Here is a 26,970-nt window from a genome sequence, read left to right as displayed (position 1 = left end):
ACAATTACAACGTACTTTTTTCCCCCTCATTCCCCTGCTTGTGTACAGATATGCTACAGGGCTTTTGCACATGCATGGGTTTCCCCGCTATTAGGGAAGTCCCAAACCTTCACCATGTTTGTGTATGTAAATCACATGGGCATGCACAGATCTGCTGAAGAGATTTTTCAGGACCTGAAGGTCAGACCGTGTCTTTTAGCACATCTACGCACATGCCATAATGGTGGTGTTGTGGGGGGGTTGAGGGAGCCACCTAAGAGAGTGAACATTTGAAAAAAAAATTTAAATGATTTATTCAGTAAATTCATGAATATAATATATACAAAAAAAAACCTAGTGTGTCACTAAGGCAATATTGTCATAGCAGCTGTGTGACCTCAAAAAATAATTATACTTCATTTAAAGCGGTAGTTCACCCTCTCGTACTTGATGTTACCATCGAGACAGGCATTGTAGCGCGAGCTACAGTATGCCTGTCCCGATTTTTTTAACCCCGTACTCACCTCGTAGTCGTCCATCGTAGATTTCGGCTCCCGCGGGGAATGGGCGTGCCTATGGAGAGGGAGGATGATTGACGGCCGGCCCTGGCACGTCACTCTCCCCGAAGACAGCCGGAGTAGGTCTCGGCTCTTCACGGCGCGTGCGCACAGGCTATGCGCACGCGTCGTGAAGACCAAGCCTATTTCGGCTATTTCCGGAGAAGCGTGACGCGCCAGAGCCGGCCGTCAATCATCCTCCGTCTCCAGAGGCACGCCCATTCCCCGGTATCTTCGATGGACGACTACAAGGTGAGTATGGGGGGAAAAAATTCGGGACAGGCATACTGTAGCTCGCGCTACAGTGCCTGATTTAAAGGTAAAAGAAAAAAAATTTTTTTTTTTCCTGTCGATAGGGTGAACCCCCGCTTTAACAAGTCATGCCACGGATATAACACATATTGGGTTTTGCTATCAATCATTACAGGGTAAGACATACTGGTCCTTTTTTTATTATTTTCAAAATAAAATCAAATTAAAGAATATGTATAGACAAAGTCAGTGTCCCTGCTTGGTAGATTCACCCTCTGTTTGTCCTAGTGACCATTGTCACTGAGAAAAAGTGATGGGAAAGCCACAATTTTTGAGTTGTCACCAGAACAAAAGGTGAAGGTTAATCTTCCAATGGGCACACCTGTCTGGTGACAACTGTACAAGAGGGGAATTCCTATTATCTTGTACAGGTTTCCTCTCACATCCTGTTCTGCCTCCAGGACAGGAATTTAAGTGTTATCTCCGCAGTGGAATAGAGACCGCAAAAAAATAAATACATAAAAAGAATGGGCTTAACCCTTCCCAACTCTATTCTAATTAAAAAAAAAAAGAGTTTTGGCCATACTTGCACTTTAAATCCAGTATTAAACTGTTACTAAACCCAGGACCCTGCATTCACTATATCTGGTCTGCCACAATACACAGAACATGGAAATGCAATAGTTTTAGTAAAAATAAACTGCTAAATACCTTTTCTCATCAGCAGTATATAGCAGTCGTGTGACTTGTATCAGTGTCTGCTTAAGCTTGTAGGAGGCGTTTTCATTCTTCCATTCTGGACAGTGCTGATTGGCAATCTGCAGGTCACATGCACCCTCCCAAAAAAACAATACCACCTCTCTAGAAATACACACCAAACTGAGCATATGCAGCCTGACTCCTAATGCTCTGTTCTGTCAATAGATGGGTTGGGGTCAGTTAAAGAAGGGGAGGAATCAGAAAAGGCAGGATCACACAGCCTTTATACACAATGCAGATGATTAACCTCTTAGGTTACACAGTGAGTATAACAAGCATGCTTTACTGCATATACAGACTTATTTTATTGTTGTGAGTTTAGTAAAACCTTAAGCCCAGGTGTAATATGGCCCTAGGACAATGGAGTTAACACAGTTGATCCACTCTTAGATATTACCAGCACAGTAGCTAAGTGGTTATCACTTCTACCTGGCACCACTAGTTGTCGGTTTGAATCCCAACCACAGCACTACTGGGTTTCTACCGCAAACTCCTGTTTCCTCCCACACTCCAAAGACATGCTGGAAGGCTATTTGGCTTCTGTCTAAATTGGCCCTAGCATGTGTATGAACATGGATTAGGGACCTTAGATTGTAAGCTCCTTGAGGGCAGGGACTAAAGGGAATGTACAATATATGTAAAGCGCTGTGTAAACAGGTATATAGGTACCTGTAATTAATAAAGATTTCTACAGTGGCAGCCAGGTGTGCATTGAACAGTCGCTATACAAACATTCATGTTCCTGTTGCAAAAATTATGCCTAAGGTCAAAATAGGGTGGAGCTTCTGAACCCCAGCTTACTCCAATAAAAACACTAGTAATCAGCTGGGAAGTTCAATTCCATTTGATTGCTTTCTCTCCAAAGTTTTTTGCTGGGTGTGGTCTTTCTTGCTTTCCTCTTTTCTCTCTTCTATTTTTTCTCACTCTCTGATTTGATTTGCTTTTTCCCCAGTTATGATTCCTGGGCTTAGACACTGCCCCGATGGGCCAGTATATGGCGCATTATAAATCCATTAAATCAATCAGTCAGGGACAAAAACAGCAATTTTCGTCTTATGGCTTTAGACGTCTTTACCAAAAACCCACCATACTTTTGAGAACTAATATTTAAGACCTGTTACTTTTGATTATTTGGTGGTGCTTTATAAGGCAAGTGGAATTACGAGTAAAACTGGCTATAGATGGATGAATTGATCTATGTATGGCCATACCTGTTTGACAGAAGTCATTCTCCATACACTGTCTCAGCAGGGGGAATCGCTCCATTTGCCTTGCTTGTGTGGCTAAAAGAACTTAAAAAATTGCTACATCAGAGGAAGCTGACACTCATGAGTCAACTTGTCTAATAAAGACCTAATTGGACCATACCACCATTGCTCTACAAGCAGAATAAAACAGAGAAGATAACTGGTTACTACGTACTATCCACTGTTTAATTAAAACCCAAAAGATCAAATCTGATTAAGCCTGTTTGCAACAATCTTGTAGCAATGTTTCTGTGGGTCATAATGGAGTCCCATAATAACAAACCTACCCAATCAAAATTAGTAGTCTGTTAGGGCTTCTTTAAATGAAATGTCTGCCACATACCTAAGTGCATCAACAGTGAAAGCCAAATGTTCAGCAGATCCAGAGATGTAGGCAATTGATGTTGTATGCAAATCCGAATGTTTTCTTGCAACATATAAGTTTGACAGTGCCTTTTACCAAACCTCCTTAATGGTCCTTTAATGGTAACATTGGGAGATTGGAGCTGGTGAGGCCAATGGTTTGGAACCTCTGAAACACACCCCCCCCAAAAAAAAAACTGCAAGACAAAGCCATGCTAGCTCATTATGAAATACCTTAGAATGATGCCCTGCAGTGCTCTCCGCTCCCACGCCAACATCTTTCACCAAAGTTACTTCTGGGTTTGCAGGCTCTGGCGCTGTGATTGGCCGGAGCCATGATTACTTCAGTCACGGCGCGGGCCCTAAAAAAACAGCACCAGCGGGACGTTTCTTCAGTGCGTATGCACCGATGACGTCGGCAGCAGCGTATATAGTGAATATCTCCTAAACTGTACAAGCTTAGGAGATGTTTAGAGTACCTACAGGTAAGCTTTATTATAGGCTTACCTGTGGGTAAAAGTGGTGTAACAGAGTTTAAAGAGAATCTGTGCGTCGCCAATGTAGAGTAATGCAACAGATTTATATTAAGGCAAACATCATATATATATATATATATATATATATATATATATATATATATATATATATATATATATATATATATATATATATATATATATATATATATATAGATATATTGGCTTCCATTATCTCCATTTAGCCTCAGGGAGAAAACAAAAAGCCCTATGTGAAGCTGGATACACACTAAACAACTCTCTTTAGATTTTTTCCGTTAGATTTATCAAAACCGTATAATAAGAGGTCAAACTTGAATGCTTTCAATTTGTATGCAATCAGGCAAGCCCTTGCACTACATAGTTGAAGGTAAATCTAAAGGAAATCGAACAAACGTTGTATAGTGTGTATCCAGCTTGGGTTACAAGTCACTGGGGTCCTAGCTTACACAGGGCAATGCACTCCCCATGTGCCAGTGCTGTCACATGCTCCTCCAAATTCAGAAGTTTTGGATTATTTTTCTTCAGCTCTCTGATGCTTTACCGATTTGGGGCATTTGCATATAACTATCTGTTTTTGTGGAACTACTGATTGTTTCATATGCAGTTATCTGTAAGTGCAAATTAATTACTATAGAACATTCCTATCCATAAGCATCATGTAGACGGTGAACTTATATTATGTAGTTACAGTATATATCCCATTTGTCTCGGTTAACTTATACTGGGCACTTGCTACTTTAACCATGTGTAATACTATCCAAAATTTTATGCATTTTTTATTTTCACTCATTTTATTTTAGATCTTGAAAGTCTTGTCATGTGTAATCCTATTCTCAGTACTTATTCTGTCTGTTGCTTCATTATATTTAGAATTAATTTGATGTTTTTTTGCCTGCAAAGCATTTTCAAACCATTTTGTTTTCAATCTCTTCATGATTGGAAAGGCAGGCAATTCGCAGCTTAAGAAATGCTTTTAAGAAGCTTCCTATTCTGTTAAATTCATAGACCAGCGTACATGCTAAGGAATCACTCATTAGGGTGTTTTTGCCCTCTTTTGTCTCTTCTATAGAATTGTTGTTTCATATGAAATGCTGCATGTGTATAAAAGCTTTTAACTACACAAAAACTTTAAACGTTGATTTAATTACGTTTGCTTCGAGCACTTATATTGATGTTTGCTTAATTGCCTAACTAGAAAAAATACTCAATTCAGACCATACATTACCGCAATAAATTTTTCATTTTTCATATATTTACTTATTGTTACTGTTTGGAAAAATCTAGCTCTTGCTACTAGTAAGTATTAAGCATGGGTATCGCATAACAGTAGTCAGTCATAGACTGAACATTTAGTATACAGCTGGATTTTCAAATAAACATTTGTATGAAAATTCTCAGTACATGTGATGACATGATAAATGTCATACTAAAGTACTTTACATTTTTGATTTTTGAATAAATGGACTTTCCCAAACAAAAAACAGAGAAAAAGGTTCCATTCTGCTCCTTTGAATTCTCTCATCGCTGTGGTTTAATCACTTCCAGTCCATGTATTTAAACAGCTGGGTGGGTGCTCTCTAATTCCGGGAGGATGTACCAATATATCCTGCCACTCCTGCGCATCCCCATGGGGCACCCTGAGGCATGATTTGTGATCACAGTTGTTGGTTATTGAGCCTCTGTGATTGGCCCAGATACCAGTAATCACATGGTACAGGGCCAAGTACAGCCGTCCTGTACCATATGATGGATGTGGCTAATTCACGGCAATCATAATAGTAAACAATGAATCAAAAATTAAAGCCATTCATGAAAGGTAAAATGGATGTTTTTACATTTAAAAAAAACTGTAATAAGCATCATAGTGTAAACAAATTCAATTCCAATCACTCCCCTAGAGTATTATAGTGTCACTATACTACTCTGTTGATAGCATGACACACCACAATGCTAGTGAACTGGGACTTACAGTAATTGTAAATGTATAGAAGATGATTTCTTTACAGTCATTTTTTTATTGAGCTCTACTGCAGCTTATTTTTCTGAAATGTTCTTTTTACAAAAGCACAATGGCTACTTTAACCACTTTTGCTTCCACAGATAGATTTTCAATGCAAAGTATACTGTATGAAACTAGGTAGTTCTTGATGCTCGATTTTTAATTCTGTTCTGATGAGTACTCCGTTTTTTGGGATTTTCAATTTTTTTTTCATGATCTTCTGATCATGTGTAGTAACCGTTACCTTAATATTTAGTGTCTTTTAAAATTTCACTAGACCTTAACCCTTAAAATAACCATAACATACTGCACCTCTAAATGTTAACTCTCAAGACTTGAAGTATAACTAAAGGAAAAATATTTTAGAAAAATTCAAAAGCATGGATATATTGGTGGTACATCTACTGTGGTGGTTTTGTTGCTATATGTGTTCCAGGTCAATCTAATTGCCCTCATCAAAATGTCACAAGAAATTAAAGTGCAGTAAATACAAAATATTTAGTTTCCACCAGAACGGGGAGCAAGTGAAAATCTTTCAGTGTTCCCATGATAACTGTCTAATGCCCGGTATACACGATCCGATTATCGGACGAATGATCGTCCATTTTTGTTTTGTATGCTAATCTCACGTCGAATCTGATGAGTTTACTAAAGTCACAAAAATTCTCGTACGACAGAATAAAAAATCGGAAGTGATGTCATGTGTTGTAATGCATTTGTATTGCATTTTCGACCGACAGTTGTACTGATTAAATGAAAATCGTACCATCTGGAATCGTACAAAAAAAAATTTCGTGCATGTCTGATAGAATAATATCAAGAGATATGAAAAACATACGCCTCCATGCCTGTTGGGTAGAAGAAGGTGGGGTTTTGGGACTTTGAGTGAGATGAGTTTTAAGCAATAAGTAAGTATAAATAAAGTTGTTTACATAATATTCCGATAGAATAATATCGGATGAACTGTCCTGATCAGCTCTTGAAAGCTCTGTACTAACGATCCGATTATCGTGCGATCGTTTCAAAAACGGCATTTTTCGTACAATTTTCGGATCGTGTGTATGGGACTTAAGGGGGCTTTTTATCCGGGCGGTCTGCCCGGTGAACTCCTGTTTGCTCAGCAGGGAATTGTTCCGCTGAGCAGGCGGTTGACAGGTCTGTCTCCGCTCACTGTGCAGAGATGGACCTGTCGGAGTCCAGCTCTCCTCTAGAGATCGAATACAATCCACCTGTCAGTTTTCATCAGATCGGCAAGACTGATGGAAAATAGGGTCACCATTTGTCTGGCTTTGGCGTACAGAATCTGAGAGCAGCGGGTGTCAGTAGACATGTCACAGCTGACATCCGCTGCCCCATAGGGCTGAATAGAGCATCCAATCAGGTCTGCCTGAAAAACTGACAGGCAGGCCTGATCGGAAAGCCTGTGTGAAAGGACCCTAAGGAAAGGTATCCCTTACATTGGAAAGATATCTTGCCTCCTGTTGAATATACAGATCAGGAAGTGAGAGGAAATCTCCCTTATGAAACAAATGACAAGTTTGTTGACTTTTTGACTCTGGATATACTTTAAACCTCACAGCTTCCCCTTTGCTTGCATCCCAAATCAACTAATCGCTGTATGTTCTGTTTATGGTTTTTGTCACATGTTAGAAGTTTTGAATGTTTTTGGGAAGGCCAACATGGACAGCAATTGTAAAAAGAATATAGCTTAGTCTGTATTGCCCAACACTGGGCAATACAGACTAAGTCCTCACGCAGTGTCGATTTTACCTAACAATAGCCCCAGAATTATAGTGCCGGTATCCACATCAGCAATGGCTGGAAAATGCCAGGCACAAATTCCACCTCCTCTTCTGGAGCCAACATTTATTAGCTCTAGGACCATGACATGTCTATGTCGTGAGCAACAAGTGCAGCTACCACAAGGCAGGAAACCCATTGGAACATTTGGCACTTTCTGTTTATTGTTAATTATGGTTTAAAGTTGCTTTGCTGGTAAAGTAATAGTCTGTTCTGTAATTTGTTTCTTTTTTTGTAAATTTATTGTTAAAATAAAGTCTAAGGGCCCTTTCACACGGGACGGATCAGTAATGATATGCCTCCATATGCTCCGCTTGCTCAGCGGGGATCGCTCCATTGATCCCCGCTGAGCTGACGGATGACAGGGCGGTCCCTGTCTTTTCTCCGCTTTCCCCTATGAGGGGATCGGATGAACACTGACCGTATGTCCACGTTCATCTGATCCGCTTAGCAGACAGAAGAAAAAATAGGGTTTTCTTCCGTCTGCAAAATAGGATCTTTGCGGAGGCGGATGATTACGGGTGTCAGGAGTTTTAACTGTTGCTTAACTATGTATCTTTCAACTACCTATAGTCATATGCAGGTTGCATAGTGCTGGCTCCTAGGTTTATAAAACTGGCTCCTAGTTGAGATTTGTCCGGTGCTGGTATAGCAGACCAGTAGAGCAGATTTGAGTTTTCAAGGCAAATGTTAACTCAGAACATACATTGTTTTATGGCATATTGTAGAACACACTTCTTACTACAGCACAATATTTCGTTTCCCTTTTGACACACCAAAACACTTCTAATCTAGAACATAGACCATCTTTTCATTTGATGATCAAGCAAGCACTTGTTCTTTTTATTTGTGACCTTCTCTGGTCAGCAAAATGTCACTTGGATGTGAACCTAGCAAGACAGCCATCTGCAAGGTTTTAAGCATTCTTTTATTACGGTTAGAAATCTAATTTAATGATGTGATAAAGCTTGGTGCCTCAATGCTATTGCTGCTATTGCATTTACCTTTTTATATTCTGCAGAGCAGGACAATCTTGTGGTTATGCAAGGACACATTTTGTAGCCATCTAAAACTCTTACGACTGTGTTGTGCCAGGTCAGGCTTTTCATTTTGCTTTTGTAGCAAAGGAATTTATATGTTTATTTTTCAAGAGTTTTGTTATCCTTGCTGTGTGGATTTTGCTGGCCATGAACTAGACATTTTCCTTCAACTCCCACCAGAATAGTTCACTTGTTCTTTGTTGATCATGTATTTTAGCGAATGCTTAGTATACGCTTTCATTTTTGGTAAATTACTGGCAAACTTTTTAGAATATTTTTATACAATCATTTTTATAATGTTTGTTAATGTCATTGATATTTTGAAGGGTTCCCAAGCATCATCAAATGTATGGATGGGCAGTAAAAAAATATGCAGACAAATTAAGGTTGCAAAGCCTATGAAATTAAGTAATAGCATGTAAGATAAAATGATGTGTGTGTTTATGTATACATTTTTACTGCAAGTGTCTTATAGAGCGGTTCATTATGATTTTATGTGTTCTATACTCTCCAACAGTAGAGATTGCTTAGTATAAATCTGTACAACATGATACAAATCTATCCATGCAACTATAACAAACATTGGTTACAAAAAAAAGTGCATCTAAAGCCAAGAAATAACAGGATGTGAGAGGAAGCTTACTGGAGCTGTTGTACAATTTGCATTTGCCTTCCTGTTCCAATAACTTGAAAATTTAGGTATCATGACCATTGTCACCAGGACAAATAGAGAAGGCGAATCTTCTGAGCAGGGACTCAGACCGAAATAAAGGGATTCATATCCTTTACAAGTGTTTTAACCACCCCTACTGAAAACAGGAAACAAAAATAAATTGGCTTTAGATATATTTTAATATACAATACAACACAGGAGGCATTGATTGCTTTACACCTAAAGCAAAGTTCAGTCACCTAAAGAATATCCTGTTTTGTGCAAGAACCTGCAATTTTAATATTTCATATGGGACTAAAACCTGGAAAGTTTTGTTTTTGCACACAACCGCTAACAATCAATTTATATCCATAGTCATCGATACAAAAATGGTTTTGATCATTAATAACTATAAAAAAGCATACATTTTGAATGCTTATATTTCCGGAAGTAGACTCATAAATATACATTTAAGCCTTTCCAACGTTTGGTCCATTATACAACACTTTAATGTACAACATAATTGTCTTGCTATGGTAATACATCTGTAACACATTTGGGTTAGTTTTATGTGATAAAATAACTTTTTAGATTGAAAATGCGGAATGCATGCATTGAAGTAATGTAAAGAATAGAGGACTTGAACACTAAGGATCAATGAGTTAATCGGATAAATTAAATATGTAATGCTTAGGACTGTATATTTATCTTCGTGTGTGATGTTTTATTTATTTTTTGGTATATGAATGTAAGGGACAACGTACTGCACTGTTTCTTCTGCACTGTCCATAGTGCTGAAGCTACATGTACAAAAGATTAGCATTGCATCCTGGACTTCCAATGTGTTTTTTTGAATAGTATGTACCATAGTTAACTTTTAAATCCTAGCAGGTTTATATAAATTGGGACTGATTTTAAATATATACACTTTTTAATTAGGAGTTGCAATATATATATATATATATATATATATATATATATATATATATATATATACACACACACACACACACACAGTATTTTATTTATTTCAATCGACTAGTTAAAATATATATAGCGCCTTATTGTTTACAGAGAACACTCAATTCATTCTTTAGATTATGGTGCAATATTACCAACAACAGCTTTAAACCTCTGTTGGTGTTTTTCATGTTTTTGTTCCCTCACTAGAGAGCTATATTCTGTGTTAGTGGAAAAGAATAAAAGTATAACTTCAGGTCAATGCAGTTAACTCCCTTGGGAGAATTTCTAAAGGCCTCCAAGAGAAGAACAATAAGATGGGACAGTAAAGTAGGCTTTATGAATGGCTCTCTGGTTGTCATGGCACTGTAGCACTTAAATTGTAAGTTATGATTTTGATGTCTTTCTGCTTTTTGACCTCTCAAATTTTATTTATCCTTTCAAACACAATGGCTTGAATTCCTGAGACGTTGTGCTTGACTGTATCCAAATAAACCTTGTGCTTCCATAAAAAAAAAAAAAAATTGGCAAGTTTTACCCTTATACATTCAATTTATAATGAACTTAAAAATGTACAATCAGTACCTTTAGAATGTTAGTTATAATTAACTTAATATTCAGACATTGGTAAAACATTAAAAGATCTCATCAGATCATCTAATAATTGGTAACTTATGTAGACTTTTGCTTTCTTGTTTGCCTAGTCTGTTAAAAATTCTTTAACTCTTAAAGTGCCTATACACATTAAATGTCAGTCTTCCAGTCTGACAGTTTTTGTTCAAACTGGATACCACCCTAGTGTCTATAAGGTACCAGCAGACACCACTGGGTTGTCCAAAGTAGAAGTCATCACACATCTTCGAAAAAAAAATCGATCACTTTTAGAGCTAAAGTTTAGGTACAGATATTTCTGCATAGTTACATTGGTCCAGCTTGGACCAATAAAAGTATGCATGTGCCATACCTGACTGATCCCCATGGAAGCTGGAATTTACTATAGTATGCACTTCCGGTCACTACTAGCTTCTGAATACTGTGCCAAGTGGCTGCCCTGCTGCGTAGTGAACATGGGGTCACTTCCATTTAACAGAGCATTTTCTAAATTTTTGAAAAATCATTCTCTGATTGCACAAGATGACGATTGTGACACCACTGTCCCACCTCTCCACCTCATCCAATCAGAGAGCTTTTTGCAAAAAAAATGACTCGTCAGTGGGCTGCCTTCGAAAGCAAATACACATTTACACACTTGTGCGAACTAGTATTCTATTCTCCCTTGGTTTTTCCTCCCTCACTCAGCTAACTTGACCTCAGTGCTGACAGAGTAGGGGTAAACAAGGTTTTGGTTGGTTTGGTTATTGGTTGCTAGGACGCTGGCAGCTGGGATGTTGTAATGCTGTGTACAATTAAAACTTGTGGCTTTGTCTAACTAAAGGGCAGGGTTAATGCATCTGCTGGCTTGTATACACTTTTTGGGCAATTGTTTGGCATTTTGCGAAGGCACCATGGTTGAAAAAAAAAACTGTTCTAGGGCATTACTGCAAAATGATCTACTGCCCTGGAATTGTTTTTGATAGCAGACCTGTGCTTGCTACTCTGCATAGGTCAGTGCAATTATTTGTGCTACTGTCCTTTGATTAAATAGGGAATCCTCTTTGTTTTTCCTCTTATGCTTATTACTACTACGTATAATGTTTTATAGATGCTACTCACAAAAACATATGCCTGGTTAAAAAAGGAATTCATGTCTGTTTTGCACTGAATACCAAGCTTTTAAGAATGGCACAAAAGCTAGTGAATTTATTTTTGAATAAAATGATGCGTGTTCTAAAAGGGTTTCTAAGAAGAAACATCTTGATTATGCACCTCTTCATAAATATCAGTTTCCCAACTACAATTTGTTTTGAACTTTTTTCTACTGGTATTGCAAGTCAGTAACTTAAGATTACCAGTCTTTTATTTTTAGTTTGTTGCCCAGAAATTAATATGTATGTGGCTATATCTAGTTTGTGTTAAAAAAAAAAAAAAGTACCCACAAAATGTACACTGCATGAATTTTAAGCAAGCAGAAACTTCATATTTTTAAAGTGCTAAAATGATAATGTGGACTTTCTTTATTAAATTATGTCGCCAGACGTACCTGCCAAATTGCTTTCGATAACAATCATTTGTGTAAAAAAAAATTAAATCTTCCCATTAATACCATAGGTTCCAGTGATCCTTTTCTTCCTCCCCATTGTAATTGTAGGGATAACCTATCACCTTTGGCCAGAAGAGTTAAATTGGTTTAGATGATGTTTCAAATCTAATATATTTGATAACTGAGTGCTGTATGTTGCGAATTCAGTAGACTTGTGGAATCATAGTCCTGGATTTTTTTTGGCCAGTTACTGTTGGGTCCACAGTTGAAAGTTTTGTTGCCTTGGCGTCTTACTCATACATTGCTGACAAATATGGATAAGCACGTTCGGAAAACATTTCATCATATTTGGTTTCTTTTCCTTTTAAAACACTTTTTTAGATCTAATTAAAAGTGTGCTCCCCCCTACCTAAAAGGATACCCTTTGGCAAAGCAGCCATTCATATGTGCCAGTTCTCCTCACATCAAAAGGGGCAGTAACATGTAGTTCTACTTATCTGGTAATAGAATAAAAAGTGATGTGCTAAACTGAACACTGAAATTAAACAGAAGAACAATTATACAGTGGAATAAATAAAAAATGCATAATAAAGCACAAAAAAATGATGGCAGTGTCCACACAACTGTGAATTAACATCCACAATAAATAAGTAGGCCTTCCTTTCAATATCCTACTGTGCACAGATGCATGCATGTGATGAACCTCATCACAATGTGAAAAAAAGCACACAAGTGTTCCTCCACTGGGTACCACACCAAGGCTTTACGGAAATTGGCTTGACCCTCTAAACCAAAGAAGTCACAAAGCACTAGGTATAATCAGGTCAAACATGGTTGTTCCCTTAGCAGATATATCCACTACCATCAGGTATGGATGTCACCTCCAGTTTACAGAAACATACATGAGAAGACAAAATGGCAAGTGCATCACGTACTGTATGGCTACTCAAAAAGGATTTTTTAAATCGATAAAACTACCAACATACAAATAAAATACATCAGCACTGTATGTATAAGGTGGTGCTGGGGTAGAGCGGATTTCTGGTTCTCAGTGGGTGGTGTTGTCGCAATCAAAATTCAGTAGCCTTGTGGAATCATAGTCTACCAATGTGTTTTTTTTTCTTTTTGGCTAGTTACTGTTGTGTCACAGTTGAACCTGTTGTTGCCTTGGCATCTTACTCATACATTGTTGGTAAATAGAGATGAGCAAGTTAGGAAAACAGCATTGCATCATATTTGGTTCTCTTAAAGTGGAAGTAAACCCTCCTATTGTTTTCAGCCAAGGAAGCTGCCATCTTTGCCTCTGTTTAATCTGCAACTGCCACGATGCTGCACATGTGATCAGTTATGAAACGAGCCATTGGATGGTTTGACAGTTTGGTTGAGAGCACAAGCAAATGTGACATCTAGCGTTTTCGGCATGCTGGGAATGTTAACTGTTTTTTTAAACTATCAAATAGATGAGTTTACTTCCGCTTTAATCTATTTATCTTTTACTTAGCAAAACTTTTTTAGATCAGAGTAAAAATGTTCACTCCCTCTACCTAAGCAGTCATCCATATGTAAAGATGTAGCGCTAAAACAAATGGTAGTGAAAAAAGTTCATAAATGAAATTCAATGGTTTGAAGATGCCACAAAGTTCATAACAAAATCCACATTGTGAAATCAGTGAGATGAAGAAGGTATGAAACCGTCGCCAACACCCGTTAAAACTGACCCTTACTGTACCAGAAATGCATAGGGTATCAGCATTGAATAAACCAAGGCAATATCCACGGCTCCTCTTATCCAACGAATACAGCGATAAGGAAACTTGTTTGTAATGGCACACCAGATATGCTTGGCTTGACTGTGATCCCAGCAAACTTGGCTACACATACACTCCAGAGATGAAGCTCAGTAGTCTCATATATAGAGGATGGAAAGAAAGGCGCTCATTGAGCAGGCATCCAAAAACTAGAACATTTATTAAGTGTATGCTAGACATGAAAACTCACATTATTTGAAATGGTGATAAGTAAAGATCTTCCACATTTCTGGTGTCCAGCCCTTCCTACCAACAAGGTGGTCGCTGTAAACTCCGTCTGCTCCAGTGCGTCACACGACCCTCAATCCACCCAACGTTTCGTCACCAGCGTGCATCTTCAGGCGTTATCCATATGTACCAGTTATCCCCACTTCAAAAGAGCCAGTAGCATGTAGGTCTCGTTATCTGATAATATGGCTCATCAGCTAAAGGAGGTACCAGAAAGCAATAGTATACCACTCTGCATCAGAATCTTCCACATTTCTGGTGTTCCAAGAAAAGCTGGGGGAAATGGGCAAAGTAACAAGCCAGCTTTTACTGGCACACACATGACAAAGTCTCGGTTTTAGCTGTGTGTCAAAAAAAGCTATTTATGTTTTACTTTGCCAAGACCTTAAAGGGCTGATCATCCTTTTGTTTAATGGTTTCAGTGTGAAAATGGCTCTGAGCACCTAAGAGCAAAGTATATCCATGAGAGACAGATGAGCTGTATATTTGTTAGTTACAGTTGGTGACCGTGATATTGTGTCAATCTCGCTCCCTTTCTCAGCGAGATTGACCACCTACAAGCCCTGTCGCGGGAGCCAGCGCCAAGCCGGCTCACTGCTATGGGGAAAAGGCTGTCGTAGAAGCGACAGGGATCCAACTTGGAACCCCCCCCCCATGCTGAAAAACCAGCGTGGGGGTCCCCCTGCAATCCATACCAGACCCGTATCCAAAGCACGCCACCCGGCCAGTCAGGAAAGAAGTGGGGATGAGCAAGCGCCCCTCCTGAGTTGTTTAGGCTGCTGGCGGAAGTATAGTGTGGATTTATTATCCAGTGAGAAGTCAGGTGAGCCAGGAAGCTAAGAAAGAAACGTTAAAGCTTAACTATGTGCAATACAAAAAGTATGGCCCCACTTCCCCAGCAGATGAAGAATATGGTGCTTTTTTTTTACATGGTCCCATAGTCTTCCTCCCCGCTAGTTCCAGTTGTAATGACTGATTTCAAAAAGCCACTCTTGTTGCTGGTCTTGCCACCACCGCTTTCGCCAATCTCATCATTTCAATGCAAGACCAGTGGCCATGTCGTGTTCTGTCCTGCATTGTTCATGATGATGTAGATGTATCTGTACACATTTCAGTGTTGAAATGCAGAAGATTGGACACATGACATCCATCCTCGGGGTAGGACATGACCACAAATCTTTCATTGTACAGCTGAAGACAGAACAAAGACGAGCTTTGGGGGACAGATAGTTGCAACTTAAATTATCATGTATAAAGACTACAGGGATGTAGAATGAAGTAAGTATGACTCTGTTGGATCCCATGTAAAGCTAAACAATATATCCGTCAATTGAGGAGAAGGGGGGTAAATTTTAATTGTATCTCTGTCTGAAGTTCCACTTTAATAGTGTTGTTCGCATGCTAGCTGTTGAATGTTGCAGGAATTACAAAAATCACAGCAATGGCTGAACAGAATTTCAAAAATGGAAAACCATTAAAGTGATTGTAAACGATCACCTTGTAAAACAACCTAGAGAGAAGATCACCGCTCAAGGTAGGTCTATTGTAGGGTCGTTTCAAAAATATAGGACTCCAAGGGTGCAGGCAATGCACTAAGGCAAATATTGGTAAAAAGATGAGGGATGGACAGCCGCACTCCAAACCAAACAGGTTGTCTTTATTCAAATCAACAGCAAGAACACAGCAGATCACAGCAATAGGAACAGGAGAATACCGACGTTTCGCACTGGCTTCAGTGCTTATTCATGGCTGAATAATGACAACCTGTTTGGTTTGGAGTGCGGCTGTCCATCCCTCATCTTTTTACCAATATTTGTAAAACAACCTATTCAATTTAAAATGGAAAACATCTTAGATATAAAAAAGAAAAAAATACTTTTTTTTCCACCTTTTTTTATAAGTGATCACATTCCCTCTGTTCTAAGCTGCATAAGAGCTGGGGAAGAAGAAGCAACATTACACTGAGCTTCCCAGAGAAGGTTCCCAGCATAGCTGGAGAACTGAACATGGCATGCTCTCCTGCTTAATGTGGTCAGTTTTTAATAGGAAAGCTTAAGGACTAGCAGTAACACCAGGGATTTCACACAAATGAACCAATACAAAGAGAATAGACTGTTTTGTACATGATACAGCAGGCACATATCAGGAATATTGAATGTTGGGGTAAACACTTTAATTCAAATGTACTTCAGCTCTTTAATTAGGTGTTTGGCTAAAGTTGCACTTTAAATCAAAATTTCAAGTCCTGAGCTACTAGCCAGGCCTCAAGGGTTACTCGCCACCAGTTGCCCCACCCAACCTCCACCATGTCCCGCCCCTAGACACACCCTCATAAATATCTCATGAAATTATCTCATGAAATTATCTCATGAAATGACAATGTTTTATGCAGAATTAAGTTATAAAAATAACCATGTGCCATGTGGAGCCCTGTGTCCCCAGTGCAGCCCTGTGTCCCCAGTGCAGCCCTGTGTCCCCAGTGCAGCCCTGTGTCCCCAGTGCAGCCTGTGTCCCCAGTGGAGCCATGTGTCCCCATTGCAGCCTACCTGTGCTGGGTAAGAGAGAGAAGAGCCAGGCAGCGACGGCTCTCCTCTCTCTTCCCTTAAATTCACTCCTTGCTCGCCCCCCCCCCCCCTGGTCCCAGGCAGCCCACACTCGCCAGCCCTCAAAATCCACTCACAAAATGCGAGCAGGCGAGTGGAAATTTTGAGGGCTGCTGTAAGGTCTATATTAGGAAAATAAATAACTTGGATTAGGAAGAAAACAAATCTTAAATTTCCCTCATTATGAGAGCTGAAACATGAAAAAACAAATCCTTGACACCAAAACTAGTGCCCTTGTAAGACCAAAGTGAACTTATGTCAAAACTATACTCCGCATATCCATTCTACATGTCTGTTCAGATGCTCATCAAAATCACACACAGAGATGTAAGTATATTCAATAAGCATGCAGCTCTCAAATAAAATGTGCATTAATGTGAGCTCTAGTAAGTGTATGCACTCCCCCCTCCCCCCATACAATTATTCTGTAACAGTATTTTCTGTTTTGCACATTTTATTTTATTTGACTTGGCACCAATATATTTCCTCAGGGGTTTACAGAAAGCAGTGGACCATTCAGGTGCTCACAAAGTAGTACCCCAACAGGATCATACAAAGACACATGCACTAGTGGCATGATTAACCAATTGTATTATATACATCTGAACTTTAGGCGATTTTAAATACAGTGACACTAAACTCACATTTTTGTAAAATAAGATAAATGCAATATGCTTACATATAACTAGAATATACCTTATATCTCTCTCTCCTTTTGTTTCATCCTATAATTGCAAGGTGTTTTTATTTTTTTGCTGTTCTAAGATTTCCTTTTTCTAGGGTAGCTATGTTTGTTCTCTATGTCCCCCTTGTGTATGTGAACATAGCCACCCTTTCCATACCTCCCATTTTTTGAACTTCAAAATGAGGGACAATTAATTGAGGAGGTGATCTGCGGCACACGTAGAAAAATGTGGGTGTGGCCAAATTCAACAGTGGGGGAGGGGTTTAAGAAGTGGTGTTAAGCAAAACCCGGGCTACCCTGTACCCATACAGGGGTCAGTATGGCCAAGAACTAGGGCTCACAAGGGCCGAGGACAGTAATCAGTAGGATGGAGGACATTGGGTTAGTAGGGCAGGATACAGGGGTCAGCAGCACAGAGAACAGGAGTCAGTAGGGCAGTGTACAGGGGTCAGCAGGACAGAGGACAGGAGTCAGTAGGGCAGGGTACTTCCTCTAAACCGAAATCCCCCCCACCCCCTCCTAGCACAAATCCCCCCCATTCCTCCTAGCAAAAATACCCCCTACCCCAAATTAACCTTCCCTTTGCAAATAGCCCCCCTTCTACAAACCTCTCCCCCTCATGTTATCTGAAAATCTGAGAGGAGGGCACTGGTGAAATCTGGAAGGGGGACAGCCCACCTCACCACCTCCATAGATCTGGGCATGACATGACTCCTCCCCACCTCCCCCTGATGTCTGCATGACAGCCAAGGAGGAGGAGGAGCCGCAAGCTGTTCTGCTATGCACTGTATTTGTGTACAACAGCCCGCATCTCTCATCGCCAGCTGCCTATCACACATACACAGCAGTGTGGGACCCAAGATGCCCCACACAAGGCACAGGGTGAGTGTTACTGGTGCCCGCGCTACTGTATGCTTGCAGACAAGCCACTGATGCCAAGTGCTGGAACTTTTTCCAGCACTTAGCTCCACTCCAGACAAACAACTTGATTCGCCAGGACTTGTATCAAATCGCAGGCAGTCCTGGCAAATCCGGGGTGGCTGGGAGGTATATTGTCCTTTCCTGTTCACCCCTAAGATGGACTACACATCTACCTCCAGACACATTAAACTCTATGGGAATTGTATGCATAGAGCGAAACATGTGACCAGAACAAATTGTAGTATACATAGAGCAGGGTATGTGAGCAGAAATAATAGCACTGCCTGCTCTACACCACATATGTCAAACACAAGGCCCGGGGGCCAAATCATGCCCCCCAGGTCTTGTCATGTGGCCCTCCCTCCACGTTTTGCAGCCGGTACGAGGTTAAACTTCCCTCCGATCCCTGCTGTCACTTGTAAGTACAGAAGTCTTTTGTGCTCACAAGAGATGGCTTTGCTTTCAGCAGCTTCTGGATGTAACAGATCCCTCTCAGTGGGGACAGTGTTGCAGAATGTGAGAACCAGAATGATTTCCCAGTAAGAAAGAGCCAAATACATTAGTAGAGAGCCCCCTACGCAGGGCAGAACTAGAGCTGCCTACATAGAGAATTACAAGAGCTATGGGGGGTTGCAAACGCCTAAACCCTGTACTCTGTATATTATGTACTCCTAAATACAAACCGCTCATTCAGAGTCTAGTATCTAGGACCCTAGTATTGCAAGGCAAATAACTAAATATCAAGTCGGTTTAAAAGCTAAGTATACCTTTTTTTAAAATGTATCCGTATTTGTAGCAAAAACATATACCTTTATTTATTTTTTTGCAAATGAGCCTGAAAAGAATTGCAACAGTGGTCCGTGAATTGCAACAGTGGTCCGTGAATTGCAACAGTGGTCCGTGAATTGCAACAGTGGTCCGTGAATTGCAACAGTGGTCCGTGGATTGCATGTGCAATGCACAGCCTTCTGTAGACTCCTCCAGATCCTTTTCCATATTTGGGTACAAACTTTCAGCTACTGAGCTTGAGGGTGAGTCAATGGACCTACGAGCAAGATAATCACTGCACTGAACTCCAGTTGCTGTGGCAGATGGGACTTGTAGTTTGTTCATTCATTCACATCTCTGTGACTGAATGGTGTGGCTGTGCAGAGGGAGGAGAACCCACACGTTTTGTCAAAGAAGGTGGTGTGGTGGGGTTCTGTTTGAAACTGTTACATCCTATATAGGGATGTATTCTGGTCCAAAAAGTGGAGTTAGCCTTTAATGCTTACAATAATATATGCCATTACTTCAGTGGTAGGTGATGTTTGTCAGAAGCAGAAAGCTTAAGCTGTGTAGAGAAGGCAAAACCTGGAGGTTGAGTTCAGTGAAGAGAACAGCATGAGATTTTATTTTCAGAAACAGTTTAGTTCAGAACAGAACCATTAAAGCTGGAATACAGCAAAACTGATAAGTACACAGTTTAAATATACTATGTATAAAATAGCTCCTTTACTTGCTTAAGGATTTAGAATTGTGTCCATCTAGTTCTTAGAATCATAAAGCCCTGTACGTACACTGACCCTACAGGCATTTGGCCCCTTTTGGGTAGAGAAAATACTTATTTCTCTTGCCATAAAAATACACAGTGGTTCCTCCCACAAACATGCATGTTCTGTAGTGGCATATGAATCGGCAGGAGTAACTGCTGTGTCTGTTGAGGAAGCAGGTATTCCTTCCACCCAGAACTTTGATATACCTGCAGGGGCTGGTTCAACACACACAAAGGTAAGTATATTTCTTTTTAAACAATAGATTTTTATTCAAAAGTTTAACAAATTTCTTAGAATACAAATAATATATCGATACAGAAAGATCCATGCACTCTCAAAGTTAGCCAAGTGTCAGATCCATATGACTGTAATACAAAAACAATTCTAAAGATAAAATTGTTCGATCAAACTGTATAGCCTTTAGCATAACCCGAGGTCCGGGGCACTTATCACCTAGGTTGATCTGGTATTTTAAGTCACTTTACATAGCTCCCACATTGGCATCAATAAGTGAGAGGCTCCAGGACTCTCCACTTGCATCTATAAAGTAAATATCATCAAACTTAGAAGAAAAGAGAAGGGAAGGGAGTTTCCGAAGAAGAAAAAATAAGAAAAAAAAGGTCAGAAATAAGAAGCAGGAGTGCACTTTTCTTTTTTTAATACAAATATGTATTCATTTGTTAAAAAAATGTAAATAATTATTATTATACAGTAATGCTGCGTACAGACGATCGGACATTCCAACAATACCGTGGATTTTTTTTCAACGGATGTTGGCTTGAACTTGTCTTGCATACACACGCACAAATGTTGTTGGAAATTCCGAATGCCAAAAACGCCGTTACGTACAACTCGTACAACGGCACTATTAAAGGGAAGTTCAATACCAGTCGTGTTAGTAGAAGTTTGGTGAGAGACGATTCGCGCTTTTTAGCCTCGTGCTTTTCATTCCGTTACAGTGTGACGAATGTGCTATCTCCATTACGAACGCTAGTTTTACCAGGCCGAGCGCTTCCGTCTCGTACTTGATTTAGAGCATGTGTGGAATTTTGTGCGTCGGAATTTACGAAAACGGATATTGTTGACAGAAAATTTGAGAACCAGCTCTCAAATTTTTGTTGAAAATTCCGACAGAAAATGTCCGATGGAGCCTACACATGGTCAGAATTTCCGACAACAAGCTCCCATCGAATATTTGTTGTCGTAACGTACGCGGCATTAGTCGTTTGCTGCTCCTATTACATGATGACCAATTTGTGTTGAACTAGCTGAACTCTAGGCAGGTATAATAGACACAAATTAATGTAGCTTTGTAATCATTAATACAACCTAAGATGTATTTTTTTATATTGTAAGTACCTAAATTTGACACAATATAATCTTTTTGCAGTCCCTGTTCAGCAGGGCTACAGTGTGGAAAATAAGTCAGCTCATGCACTGACGAGGTGCATGCTGATGGAAGGTGGAAGCAGAGTGACAGAAATATGAACTCATTAGAGTGCTGCATCTACTTTCACTGTCCAGTACTAGGCTGGGGTGGGTCCAGGATGATACTTGGGGTATCTTTTTGCAAAAAAAAAAAGTAGTACTGCAAGCGAAAGCAAGTAAATATTGCAACAGAAGCTGTTTTTTTTAATCTTTAAATGGGCTGTTACATTTTATCTTTTGTCTGGAGTTCCTCTTTAACTGCGATAAAATATGATTACCAATGTGTGTCTGTCAGTGCAGTGTAAATTGCTGGGCTCGCTGAACAAAAATAACACATCGCTTGACAGGTAAATTAGCTCTCATATAAACATATTTTAACTATGTATTTAGCTTGTTGAGGCTTAGGATTCATATACACTAGCCTACATTTACCACGGGAAAAATTAAAAATGTAGCAAAATCCCTGCAAGTTTTTGCTGTGTTTTTGCATTTTCCTGCGACCAGTGGTCAGAATGTTCCTATCCTGAATGTGATTCTTCCGTGTTCAGGAGAGGAAGGTGGAAGCTCACCTAAGTGCGGCAGCCCCTAAACGCTGCTAAAAGCCCTTGTGTTCAATCGACACATAGGCTTTTATGGAATTGAGTCGAGGAGCTTTGGCAAAAAAATGCCAAAAGCTCCTAAACTCAAGATTAGGAGCTGCCAGTGTAGGCTAGTGTACATGAATCCTAATTGTGGTTCTAAAAGCAAAACATTGCTTACTTTACCTATGCATTTCCCCACCCCTAAATACTTGCTTCATCTCACGATCCATCGTTCTCCCTGTCTGCAGCACCATCCTCCACTTCCTGGTCTCCCAGGAAATGCAAGCAGCAGTGGGAGCCATTGGCTCCTGCTACTGTCACTCAAATCCTGTTTGGAGCAGAGGATGTGGCTAAGCCACGCTGTGTGTGTCTATAGACGCACACAGTCTGGCTCAGGAGCATGCCCGCATGGGTGCCCCCATAGCATATGGCTTGCTATATGGGCACTCGCAGTGAGGAGAGCATAATGCCAGCGGGGAACCGCCAAAGAAGAGGTAAGGGACCAGCTCTGTGCAGTATCGTTACACAGAGCATGCAAGTATAACATATTTTTTATTAAACCAAAATTTCCTTTCGATTAATTTTAAGTAATTTTTCATTTCAACGATAGTCACCACCCTCTTTCCCTTATTGAATCTAGAAGTTTCTTTGTGTAATGCCATCCATATCGATAATTGAATTTATATACTGTATACTACTGCTTTTCTCGCATACATTTAGCTTACATTTGGGCTTATAAAATACTGTAACAAAACCTTTATCAGTGACACTATTCAATGTTCTTTTTACAATTAGAGTTCAGTTGTGAAGGTTACAGAGACTCTGCTGCAGGAATGCTTTTAGTGAGAAAAAAAAATTGTACAGCCTGTGCTCAAAAGTATTGCCATACTATCCAAATAAATGTTTAGAGCAGTGGAATGTATGCTTTTTTTATTGTCATTATCTCTTGCATCAGTCCTGAAATGAAAGTCTTTGTGCAATTTTAGTTTCCACCTGTCATATTGTTAAGTCTCATCTGAGAGATGACACTTTGTACCAACTGATTAACCTGTATGAAAGAATGCCTATCACTTCTAAATGGCATTAGAGGACAACTATTGCGAAACATGTTGTATTCTGATACCTATATGCAGATAGTAGTGTAGTAATAAAGTTTAATGTACGAATTCCTTCTTTTTTTCAAATTCCATTTTAATTGAACTAAAGGAGACAACACACATTTTAAAAGACATCATGGTTCAATGGCAATTTAAAATACTTGCCCAACCTTATGTTAACTTGGGCTGTAGAGAAATATGTTTGCCTTTCCTCTACACTTCGTTTTTTGTTTTTCTAATTGGGAAAGCTTTAGATTTGGAAAAAACGTGTGGGAAGAGGTGCATGGAATGAGTAACAGAAGAAAAGAGATGGAGCAGGGGAGGAGTAGAGCAAAACGAGGTAGGGTTATAGAAGGTGGAAGATCGTCAGTGTTTGACAGTTGGGTTGAGCGGTAGGGAGTGAATGAGTCTGGAAGATAAAGGGTAGGTTAGGTACATAGGGGGAGATATAAGGAAGGTGGTAAGAGAGGGGTGAGTTGGGTCACACCTGACTCCCACTGCCACACTACTCACAGTGTTACCTTACCAGTGCAGCCAGTAACCGTGTCCTTGGTCATCACCATACCAGTCGCCGTGTCATTAGACCAGTGCAGCAAACAGTGTTCCTCATCGCCACCACATGATTCCCAGTCTCACTTGACCGGTGCAGTGAGACCTACCTCAAAAATCTTTTAACATGAGAGTGCTGTCCAGTGTTCTTGTGAGGTAGTAAATCATTTCCAGGCATACTATTTTAATCTAAAAATACCAATAGATGCAGCGCTAAAATAAATTATTCATATAACACATAAAATGGTTGATATTGCTTCAAACAAATGAGTCCACAATAACAGTAGATGTAAAAAGAGAACCTGACACCATCTTCAATGTGAAGAAGATCACACACTGCACCACCGCGATCTAGCCGAACAGCTTACCAGAAGCAGTGGATCCCCACATTATATAGTGGTCACAAAAAAAACAATAATATCAGATCCAGATCTGATCACTTCAATGACATTGATAGCTTAACAATTGGTTGTCCAGGGCTTAATCAAACTATCAGTGGTGAACAGGCATGTATAGGACACATCCTCATAAAGTGAGTTGCAGTGCTATTCACTTAGAATCGCATAATTGCACATTATGGCATGCTTACCTTTTCAGTGTGCCGCCCTCCAGCAATGCAATGTCCGTGTTCTCCTTCTCTGATCCCCAAAACTTTTCTTACCAAAAGTTTAAAAAAAATATTTCTGCTTTGAAATAGCAGAAAACCTTGGAGGAGTTATAATTGTTCCTCATTCCATTCAAAACTAAAAATAAAGTTTTGATTATAGATACACTTTAAACATCTGAAACGAAAGTCAGTTTTTTTACTTTTTTGAACAGAATCACAGATGTTATATGGAATAATACTGTGGAATTTAAGTCTCAGACTATGCACGGTTCATTACCATTACTACTACCATGACTACTTGTGGTCTATGGTGAACTTTAAACCTAAAACCTTGCTTCCACCATCTCTTTCCATTCCACCTTGTGTTCTGCCAGGTTAAAGGGGTTGTAAAGGAAAAAAAATGTTTTCCCTAAATAGCTTGCTTTACCTTAGTGCAGTCCTCCTTCACTTACCTCATCCTTCGATTTTGCTTTTAAATGTCCTTATTTCTTCTGAGAAATCCTTACTTCCTGTTCTTCTGTCTGTAACTAAACACCGTGGCGTGGAGAAAGCCTCTTGAGGGGGCAGGGGGCGAGCAGGAGTGTCAGTACGCCCACTAACACACAGCTCATTTCTCTATCTGCAAAGTAGAGTGTCCTGACTTTCCTGCTCGCCCCCTCCCCCTTCAAGAGGCTTTCTCCACACCAGGGAGAAAGCCTTGCATTACGGTGTGGCGTTACAGATAGAAGAAGAGGAAGTGAGAATTTCTCAGAAGAAATAAGGACATTTAAAAGCAAAATCAAAGGATGAGGTAAGTGAAGGAGGACTGCACTAAGGTAAAGGAAGCTATTTAGGGGGGGGGGGGGATGTTTCCTTTACAACCCCTTTAATGTTCTGCTTCATGTCACAGCTGCCTGCCATTTACTGGATTTTATCCATCTATTCTCCTTTTTTTTTTTTTCTTTACCTATGGCCGAAAATTTGCATTCCCTCTTCAATATTCCTTCCAACAGATGTGGTTTGCTTCATGGAGTCTTTGTATCACCTCGCACATAACCAGACTTGTTATATAATGTTGAAGACATTTTGTAGCTTATCCAAGCATCTTCTTCAGTTCTGATAAACAGAAGAACTGGAGACTTGGCTTGGAAAAGCTATGAAACATCTTGCACATTGCAGAACAAGTTCATTTAAATATGACTAACAACAACTGTAGACTACATAGGAAAAATACAGTCAATATTCTAGCCATTTTGTATTATTATGTATTCATATTTGTCTAATTATTTCATTCAACCATGTTATGAGTTTGCTCAGAGAACCAGTTTTAATAGGTTCTTTTACCGAGAGTACTTGGTCATGTGCCAGTACAATAATTGGATATACTGTATACTCGATAGATTAGATAGAAGTAAAATGTTTCCTTTGAATCTGTCAGCATCCATGTTTAAGGTTGACCACAGATTGATCAGGCTTTTCCAATGAGCCAGCGAGCTGATTGCAAAAAAAATAAATGAATTCTGCCATCCACACAAGCAAGGTGGATGAAGGAATCTTCCATGCTGTGATATTATATTCTAACATAGGGGACTCTCCGCTGTCAAAATACACTGGTTAGTGCTACAGACGCTGATCCAATGAAAGCTTTTTAACAGTCCTGTTCAACAGTCTAACGATCGACTTCTGTCAAGTGGGAACCACCACAAATAAATAGAAATTCGACGTGTCCCTGCTAAACTGACCGAATTGCAATCCATCTATGACCAGCCTAAGGCTGGTTTGACACCTTTGTGTTGCAGTAACATACCGAAAACCACACGTTTTAATGGTGTTTATTTACAATGGTATCCCCAAGCAGAAGAACATTAAGAGGTAGCGGTCTTGCTGTACACCACACCATAATGCACATGCCATGTGTTGTGGTGTACAACATTGCAAGAATGGTGCAGGTCCAATAAATTCTTCATTGCATTGTATTGACAGACCATTTAATGCAGGAAATTCTGAATATTAACCTGGAATTATGTTTAGGGCCTTTGCATGTAGGTTCATCTTGGATGAACCATCTTACAAGCTACTAATACTATGCAGCATTCTGTTACAAAGACAGTGATTTAGAGTGAGGCAGTCATTAGGATTGAGTTACTAAACTGACAATGTTTGCTAATATCAGACCCAATAAAGTGCTTGTGCATGTAAATGTTATTCCTATTTTCTAATCTGAAAATGTGCCCTGATTAAAGGTGTGGCCCCAACCACCAACCCTTACCCCACATGATACAACGAAATGTGCCTCCCTCATTGTCCTTTCGAAGGGCATTGCATTGTGAGATGCAATGGTGCACCTACTGATTTTTGCACACACCCTGAACGCTATAACGGCATGCAAGAGAAGGTTTTATGAAGATAGCTACAGGCACAGTGTGCTATTTGCAACATTGGATAGCAGATTACAAGCCTTAATCTTAAAGAGGAGATGTCACAATCTCTACTTTATCACTGCCGATTACTCAGCAGCATGAGTATAAGGGTAAAAATGAATCTCTATACTGTTACTAGCTGCTCTACTTGCTGTGATCTTGCTTAATGTGTGACAGATTCACTTTTACAATTTAATCACATAAAGCGCAACCAGCAACAGTGACTTATACAGCTAATTCAAGGATGGGTTTTCTATGTCTTG

The 26,970-nt window shown here is 39.7% G+C and overlaps 1 protein-coding gene across 9 annotated transcripts in view; it reads left to right on the top strand.

Annotated features, from left to right (window-relative positions):
* ARID1B (AT-rich interaction domain 1B) overlaps positions 1 to 26,970 on the top strand; it is a 497,144-nt gene that overhangs the window by 414,986 nt on the left and 55,188 nt on the right. The window lies entirely within an intron of this gene.

Source organism: Rana temporaria, chromosome 4 (assembly GCF_905171775.1).
Source record: "Rana temporaria chromosome 4, aRanTem1.1, whole genome shotgun sequence".
Taxonomy (NCBI): domain Eukaryota; kingdom Metazoa; phylum Chordata; class Amphibia; order Anura; family Ranidae; genus Rana; species Rana temporaria.
The sequence above is the reverse complement of the archived record's forward strand: the minus strand, read 5'-3'. Positions and strand labels throughout refer to the sequence as shown.